The sequence below is a fragment of the Haemaphysalis longicornis genome, unplaced genomic scaffold, assembly GCF_048455015.1.
Source record: "Haemaphysalis longicornis isolate Haplotype H1 unplaced genomic scaffold, Haemaphysalis longicornis Haplotype H1 scaffold_11, whole genome shotgun sequence".
Taxonomy (NCBI): Eukaryota; Metazoa; Arthropoda; class Arachnida; order Ixodida; family Ixodidae; genus Haemaphysalis; species Haemaphysalis longicornis.
This window is the reverse complement of record NW_027526214.1, coordinates 5,305,445-5,314,680: the sequence shown is the minus strand read 5'-3', so window position 1 is coordinate 5,314,680 and position 9,236 is coordinate 5,305,445. Positions and strand designations below refer to the sequence as shown.

At 45.8% G+C, this 9,236-nt stretch overlaps 1 non-coding gene across 1 annotated transcript; it reads right to left on the bottom strand.

Moving 5' to 3' along the window:
* Nucleotides 1-3,605: 3,605 nt before the first annotated feature.
* Nucleotides 3,606-3,678, bottom strand: Trnat-ggu (transfer RNA threonine (anticodon GGU)). Its single transcript has one exon. It is a non-coding gene; the product is annotated as a tRNA-Thr (tRNA).
* Between the last annotated feature and the right edge of the window lie 5,558 nt (nt 3,679-9,236).

The following is a 9,236-nucleotide window of genomic DNA, read 5'->3' as shown; positions in this document are numbered from 1 at the left end:
AAACTTAGTTCATAATTTTGGCACCCTCATGTCTCTCGTCCTTTAGCCACGCAGGAATTGTTTTTGAAAAACCATCACCAAATAGCGAGTAATTCTTTAAATTCTTGTAAGGCAAATCGTTTCCCCGACAAGCAATAATGTTCTACTGTCATGCTCTTTTTATTCTGCAAGCGATACTGGATGACTGTAGTAAGCGTATTTCAGTAAACATAAACACGTTTCTAATTTATGTAATCAAGATACGGAAGCGTCGTCCATCAATATTTATGTTTTGAGTTAATTAGTAGAAGGCACCGCCAACTTTGTCTTTCGCTTATGCACGACGACGTTTCGTCATCAACTGCCAAAGGTAAGCGCTTCAGCCTCGGCAATTTATTCCTCGAAACGTCAAACTGCATGCCGGCATAAAAAACGTGCACTAAGAAATGGACTTCCCTTTCCAGCTTGCCTCCCAGCTTGGCGAAATGAGCTTCGTCTCGTATTTGTAATTACTGAGTAGTGGGTGTATATGACAGCCATGGCATGCCTTGTAAAGGTCACCTCCACGCTCAAGATATGAAAAAAAATGCCCCTGTGGTGACCCACGCTTGCTAGCCCTGACACCGCAGAACGACAGAACGCCACGCACAACAAGGCTACCTTGACAGCCACAGGAATTTCAATTAAAAGCGGTTCGCAACGGGCGCCAAATTCGCTGAGGCGATAGTGGTGCCATACAATGGCCACCCCGTCTCTATACTAAAAAGACGTGGAAATCTCGTCGACCCATTCCCAGCAGATCGGCGACATACCGTGCCGTGACAAACTGCGTGCGTACTCTAAGTTCGATTAGTAGAACATCCTAAGACACTGCGGCGCGCCCATTACTCCCAGAACCAGAAAAATGCCCTCACAGCGAGCTCAACTCTTCCGACAACAACGCACTCACGCCTCGCGGGCCCTAATGCGGTAATCATCCCGTACGTCATTCAAATATGGTGGTTTCACAAGGTACCTGCAGTACCGCTCAAAATTAGGGGCCCTTTAGAGAGCAGGGAACAATTTTATCGGCCCGACGCACAGCCTGGCCTCCCCAGACAACTATAAAAGGTGAAAAGCATTCATTCAGCGGTGCTATTCGCCAGTTAATCGCCACGTAACCCAACCGGCATGAAAGCAAACGCAAGTTGTGGCGCGCTGCTTGGTTATTGTTCTGCCTTTGACATTCCAGGAAGCACGTTCCGCTGAAGGGTGGGCAGTTTGTCCAGCCTATAGGAAGAGAAACAGAGTAGCGACTTCGGGGTTTTGTACTACAGCCCTGGGATCAAAAACATCGAAATCGTAGCGACGTAACGTTTGCAGAAGGAACGCCGTTCCTGCCGTTCCTCTATAAACCTAACGAGTTACCGTTACAGTTCCAGGGACTCTTAGTGGACTGGTGGCGTTGCTCTGTTCCTCCAAAAAGAAATTCCAAGTAACGCTATTCCTTGGAACGCCGTTCTGTACAACACTGATTTTTGGTCTCGACGGAACGCTGTTGGCCCAGTGAGCCCTTGTTGGAGTTTTTGTCACAAGGAAATGTGTTTATGGTGTTAGGTACTCCTCTAAAGGTTTATAGGCTCCATTGTTTTCCAGGACTCTTCTCTCTTAAGACGCGCGTGACTCGCGGTTTGTCGCATGCTGTTTGAGAGGCGACGAAGTTCGGTTTAAAAAGACGGATTGCCCCTCTTCTGATTAGTGCCGTCGTGTTATGTGACGGACGGTCTGTCTCGTGGAAGCATTCACACAAAGGATAAAGCGAGGAGGCGAAAGCTGGGATGGTGAGAGGATTTTCTGTGGACATGAATCGCCGCAAAGAGCACATCGTAGCGTTGTCTGAAATATAGAACTCAGCCGACAGCGTCAATGCACGGAGGGTCATTGGCATTGCGTTGGTAATCACTAGACGTGGAGGAACTGCGTAATCGATATTTCGTGATGTGTGAGAACGCACATATGCGTGAAGACGTTGGAACATGTTTGCTAAATCGATGTTCTTGAATTCTGCTTCCTTCCCAATCGCTTGACCCGCTTTTATGTCATGTGTTCCTGGTATTTTCGCGTTAGCCATCTCAGTGCTATAGGTGTTTATATCGAAAAATGGTTTAGGCATACTTGTTTTTCACAAAGATGTTTTTGTCCCCTACTATTCCAATGCATTCCAAAACGACCTTCTTAGATATTTGCCAGAATCAAAGCAACATCATTGACCAAGTTGTTTATCCACATTATAGGTATAAACAAATTCGTGCTTATATCTAAACGCGTTTGCTACCAAAACAAACACGTACAAACATTTCTGTGTGGACAAGAATGTTTTACCGCAATCACCCGTGCCTAGATATTGGATTGTAAATTTTGTGTAATGTAGTTGAGTGGGCATTTCAAAGCTGTAATACTTACGGTGTGTTCCTAAAAAATGCGCCAGTGCTTCAATCACCCAGTAAGGAGGACAAATGCGGTTAGAAGGATAGGTATAAATTATATAGTTCCTGTACTCCGCGCTTTTCCACTAATATGATTAATAATTCTTGGTAAACTTGTTATGCAATATAATGTATTATACGTAAGTTTGTTATGCTATATACGGAACTGGTTGAACGGCTCTCGCTGTTAGGAACACATTCTTACCAGCCAGTAACGCGAACATTCCTCTGAGAGATACCAATGCTCACACAGTCACTGGGAGATCTGTTACCCCTTTTTCACGTCTACGTGCCTGATTGATAATCTTCGAATGCGGTGTCAGTATTGTTTTATTCTCATATTTTCTGGTAGAACAAAATAATACAACGTAATGGCAAGACATGCAACAGGAGTACTTTAATAACTCATGCAAATCTCGTGCCCTAATACTCCAAGCACAATGTTGCTTTCCTGAACGTGCTGTAAAGCCATAAAAGGGCATACAATTAGCGCGCTTTTTCTGAAATGACCCAGATTTAACTAATGCGAATTTTAAAAAACAAGTGGAAGTTTGCTTCCGAACCTATATGCTACGCTTTTTCAAAGGTATTACATAAAATATTTGACATGTCAGCTTGGGAAAGTCTATGGCCACAAGTATTAAACAATATGCGTTGGCTTTGAGGAATATTGCAACGTTCTTTAAATGGGCTTTCAAGAATGATTCGATTGAATTTGGGCGAAAATGCTTTCACATATGGAAAAGGGTTGCAAGCACCTTAAAACTAGGCATGGAAAGCAGGTGAGTCCTCTTGGCCCCATTAGCAGCTCTTTTTTAATTTTTCCCTAGGATAATTTTTGTAGCACCCTTGAAGGCACTAACGTGATAATCAAGATCTTTATTGTATTCCCATGAATTTCTAAAACGCTTTATAAGAAGGCTGCTCAGACCTTCTTCACCATACACAAGTTGTTCGCACATTCAGGGGGGGGGGGCGTTGCTAGGTCTTGTAAGCGCCTATTTGGTTAATCAGAGAGTAGGAAATGCGGGGCTCCGGGAAATAACACAGAAAATAAGGGTTGGCCGTCAAGAAAACCTCGGAAAGCAAAGGGGAGGTTGTGGTGGGTCACAGAAAGTGATAAAGAATTTTTTCAGTCGAAAAGAAAGTGGTGAAAAAATGTCCGCCGGGTGGGATCCGAACCCACGACCTCCAGAATACCGGTCTGGTGCGATAACCACTACGCTACCGGCGGGGCTGTTTCCCCAGCACTATCTCGGGTATTTATGTTAAGGTATTTTTGTTCGCTGCACTTGGGGGTGGTAGCCAGTGCCACTCGGACTACTCGGGGTGAAGGGGACCTTCATTTTAAACCCCGGGCCGTGACTCAAGAGTCTACTACATGTCGAGAGTGGTCGACCAGCATTAAACCCTCTTCAGCTCCCTTTGGCACCAAGACGGCCAGAACAGAGGCCCTCGCTAAGCTTGTAGCGAATGGGAAAATAGGAAATGAGGGGCTCCGTGAAATAAGACAGAAAATAAGGGTTGGCAGTCAAGAAAACACCTGAAAGCAAAGGGGAAGTTGTGGTAGGACATAGAAAGAGATGAAGAATTTTTTTAGTCGGAAAGAAAGTGGTGACAAAATGCCCGCCGGGGGGATACATACCCACGACCTGCTGAATACCGGTCTGGTGCGATAACCACTACGCTACCTGCGGGGCTCTTTCCCCAGCACTTTCTCGGGTATTTATTTAAGGTATTTTGGTTTCCTGCACTTGGGGGGGGGGGGTAGCCAGCGCCACTTGGACTACTCGGGGTGAAGGGGACCTTCTTTTTAACCCCCGGGCCGTGACTCGAGAGTCTACGACATGTCGAGAGTGGTCGACCAGCGTTGAACCCTAAGCTCGCTTTGGCACCAAGACTGCCAGAAAAGAGGCCCTCGCTAAGCTTGTAGCTAATCAGAAAATAGGAAATGAGGGGCTCCATGAAATAAGACAGAAAATAAGGGTTAGCAGTCAAGAAAACCTCGGAAAGCAAAGCGGAGGTTGTGGTGGGTCATAGAAAGAGATAAAGATTTTTTTTAGTCGAAAAGAAAGTGGTGAAAAAATGCCTGCCGGGTGGGATCTGAACCTCCGACCTCCAGAATACCGGTCTGGTGCGATAACCCCTACGGTACCGGCTTAGCTGTTTCCCCAGCATTTTCTCGAGTATTTATGTAAAGGTATTTTTGTTTCCTGCACTTGGGGGTGGTAGCCAGCGCCACTCGGACTACTCGGTGTGAAGGGGACCTTCTTTTTAACCCCCGGGCCGTGACTCGAGAGTCTACGACATGTCGAGAGTGTTCGACCAGCGTTGAACCCTCTAAAGCTCCCTTTTGCACCAAGACTGCCAGAACAGAGGCCCTCGCTAAGCTTGTAGCAAATCAGAAATTAGGAAATGAGGGGCTCCGGGAAATAAGACAGAAACTAAGGGTTCGCAGTCAAGAAAACCTCGGAAAGCAAAGGGGGGGTTGTGGTCGGCTATAGAAAGAGATGAAGACTTTTTTGAGTCGAAAAGAAAGTGGTGAAAAAATGCATGCCGTGTGGGATCCGAACCCACGACCTCCAGAATACCGCTCTAGTGCGATAACCACTACGCTACCGGCGGGGCTGTTTCCCCAGCACTTTCTCGGGTATATGTGTTAAGGTATTTTTGTTTCCTGCACTTGGGGGTGGTAGCCAGCGCCAATCGGACTACTCGGGGTGAAGGGGACCTTCTTTTTAACCCCCGGGCCGTGACTCGACAGTCTACGACATGTCGAGAGTGGTCGACCAGCGTTGAACCCTCTTAAGGTCCCTTTGGCACCAAGACTGCCAGAACAGCGGCCCTCGCTAAGCTTGTAGCGAATCAGAAAATAGGAAATGAGGGGCTCCGTGAAATAAGACAGAAAATAAGGGTTGGCAGTCAACAAAACCTCGGAAAGCAAAGGGGAGGTTGTGGTGCGTCATAGAAAGAGATAAATTTTTTTAGTCGATAAAAGAGTGGTGAAAAAATGCCTGCCGGGTGGGATCTGAACCTACGACCTCCAGAATACCGGTCTGGTGCGATAACCACTACGCTACCGGCTTAGCTGTTTCCCCAGCATTTTCTCGAGTATTTATGTTAAGGTATTTTAGGTGCGAATGCACTTCTTAAGCGAGCCTGAATCGTCCGCCGCCGTTGTCCGCATAGCAACAGCTTCGGGTGCGCGCGCTCCTCGTCTTCCTCCTCTACTTCCCTAGCAACGGGGGGAGAGGGGCGTGCACTACTCTCCTCCTCCCTCTCCGCTCAGTGACTGCGGGTGTTGGGCGCCTCCTCTCCACTTCGGGTGGGAGAGCTCTCGCTCGCGTAGCGGGCGCTCCGCATTCCGACGTGTGAGGGCGCTCGTGTAGCCCTCGCCGTAACGGCGGGCGCTACTCTCCTCCTCCTCTCTCCGCTCAGTGACTGCGGGTGTTGGGCGCCTCCTCTCCACTCCAAGATCACGATATCCACCGTAATCGCGCAATCAACAACCGTGCATTCGCACTTACACACTCTCCCCCTCAGGGAAGTGCGAGGGAAGTTTTTTGTTTCCTGCACTTGGGGGTGGTAGCCAGCGCCAGTCGGACTACTCGGGGTGAAGGGGACCTTCTTTTTAACCCCCGGGCCGTGACTCGAGAGTCTACGACATGTCGAGAGTGGTCGACCAGCGTTGAACCCTCTGAAGCTCCCTTTTGCACCAAGACTGCCAGAACAGAGGCCCTCGCTAAGCTTGTAGCAAATCAGAAATTAGGAAATGAGGGGCTCTGTGAATTAAGACAGAAAATAAGGGTTGGCAGTCAAGAAAACCTCGGAAAGCAAGAAGGTTGTGGTAGGTTATAGAAAGAGATGAAGACTTTTTTGAGTCGAAAAGAAAGTGGTGAAAAAATGCATGCCGTGTGGGATCCGAACCCACGACCTCCAGAATAACGGTCTGGTGCGATAACCACTACGCTACCGGCGGGGCTGTTTCCCCAGCACTTTCTCGGGTATTTATGTTAAGGTATTTTTGTTTCCTGCACTTAGGGGTGGTAGCCAGCGCCACTCGGACTACTCGGGGTGAAGGGGACCTTCTTTTTAACCCCCGGGCCGTGACTCGAGAGTCTACGACATGTCGAGAGTGGTCGACCAGCGTTGAACCCTAAGCTCCCTTTGGCACCAAGACTGCCAGAACAGAGGCCCTCGCTAAGCTTGTAGCGAATCAGAAAATAGGAAATGAGGGGCTTCGTGAAATAAGACAGGAAATAAGGGTTGGCAGTCAATAAAACCTCGGAAAGCAAAGGGGAGGTTGTGGTGGGTCATAGAAAGAGATGAAGAATTTTTTGAGTCGAAAAGAAAGTGGCGAAAAAATGCCCGCCGGGTGGGATCCGAACCCACGACCTCCAGAATACCGGTATGGTGCGATACCCACTACGCTATCGGCGGGGCTGTTTCCCCAACACTTTCTCTGGTATTTCTGTTAAGGTATTTTGGTTTCCTTCGCTTGGGGGTGGTAACCCACTCGGCTGCCACCCAAACTCGTCCAGCGAAAAACCATCCAGCCCTAGTACTGCCAGAACAATGCTAATGCTTAAACAGGTGACATTAGGGTCAGCTGATGCAACACTACAACGCCGTGAACATGCTTTTTGATACCAAGTCAATCTCTTCTCAAGCCTAGGAGACCTACATGTTTTCGTAAATGGAGTAGTAGGTGTATATTGGCGAAGAACATATTTCGGAGATACCTACACTGACACGCATTTCCGATAGTCACTAACCCGATGTGCTTTTTCTGTTTGAGTCGTGCAATCTGTCTAGACTGCGTGAGCACTGGCCATCGCGGCTTCAGAACTCATATATGAAGCACAGAATAAACCTTTACAAACTGGAAGACTGAAACTCCATGAGCTGCCTTTTATGGGAACAAAAAAGTTATGTGCCAAGGAGCTCCAAATGTACAGCTCGAGTTTGACATTGTTTTCTTATTTGGACATGGCGGAAATTTACAAACGCTGCGACATGTACATGTGATTGTGTATGAAGCATGATGACTGCAAGACTGTTACAAAAACATTTTTCAATCAACACCAAGTTAGCAAATTACAACAAGGGGGTAGATATTTGGCTGTCATAAAACCAGAATTAACGCCGCGCCAGTTATTCTGAAGGTTGTTTGATGTCGCAAGGCAAAACTTTATGTTGACTTCTGCGACTCGAAACGGTATCTCAAACATGATTTGGCGTAGCTTGATCCTCACGCCGCCTATTTAATTATTTTTATGGTTGAGCTACTCGCCTTATGTGGTGATTAGGTCCCACGTGTATTTGTAATCGTGCGTTCAGTACCACATGGCGAGTGCAACAGGATAGCCTTAAAACCAGAGCTTCTTGCACTTTTATAGTCTTATGTCACTTTCGTACTTTAAGTAATTATTTTGTTTTCGAGTTTGTTTTTGCCTTCTTTTTTGTTTTTATTCGCTGATTATTTTTCAACACAATACCGGAGAAAGCCCCAAAGCACCAAGAACTGTACTGGGGACCTCAATTCAAAAGATATCAAACACTGTTACATGAGAAAAGCAGCGAGAAATTTACAACACTGAATAAATGAACCTGATTATAACGAAAAGCCAATTCATAGGCACATTTTTTGGACATTGCCCAAGAGTAATTTACCACATATAATTTGGAACAATGTAATCATCAACATACCCAGAGCGTAATTCAGAGGGTAACTGGCAACTTAATGTTGATGCAACAGAGGTCCGTACAACAAGCAAATTAAAGCGGTTACGAATCGCGCAGGAACTTAGAAAAGGTATGGCATTTGAGGTCTGTTTTGAAGTTATCGATCCGACAGTAATAAGAGAGCGCAATAAAATATTCCTTCATTGTTCTAGTAAATTGTACTGTCATGCCAGTAGATTTCAAATTGCTAGGAAGGCGATTTTTATGTGAAATACCTCTGTAGATAGCCGTAACATCACCATCGTTTGTTTCGGCTCTGAGTAGTAAAACATTGTTATTTAAAAAAAACGCGTGTTATTGTAGCGAAGACGAGCAGTGAATTTTAAGCTTCCAATAAAACGTTTCTGGGTACGAGCATAGTAGATCACTGTTGTACCTGTTTGCTGAAAATATAGACAACAAAGGCAAAATATTTAGGCTGCAAAAATTTGTTTTGCGTGAGCCGTAAAATGACTAAATGTAATAGGCCACCACGCCTAGATTTTTAAATTTTGCCCATGCGCGAGATGAGTGCCGCGTGTGTTATCCCAAGTAAACACGCAGTATTGCTAATGGGGGTGAATTGAAGGGTGATAAAGAGCGCTCATAATGTAGCGAGAAAATTAGTAGCGTGACTTGACAACTACCCTTACCCCAAATCCATATTTTAGATAACATTTTTAGAAGATTGCATTTGCGGACTATGTCATATGCTAAAGTCAAATTCGCCAGGAGCTATCCATTTATAGTAATTTGGCGTTGTAAAAGAAAACATTACTATATACACCAGGACATGTTGTTAACAATTTTCGCTGTATGGTACTAATCGGTCACGTCCTTATTCTGATGGCGATTTTTTGCTTTTCTTGTGACGAGTTATTCTGACTTTATTTTCCTTGTGTATGTCATCAATCTGTCTTATACAGGTATCCTGTAATTTCTGCTCTTGTAATGCTTCAATCACTGCAGCATTGCTTGCGTATTCCAACGCTTCTTCATCGATGTAAGCGCTAAATATAGGAAGCAAAACAAAATCCTAATTTTTACCATTGGTTCACTGCAGGAATC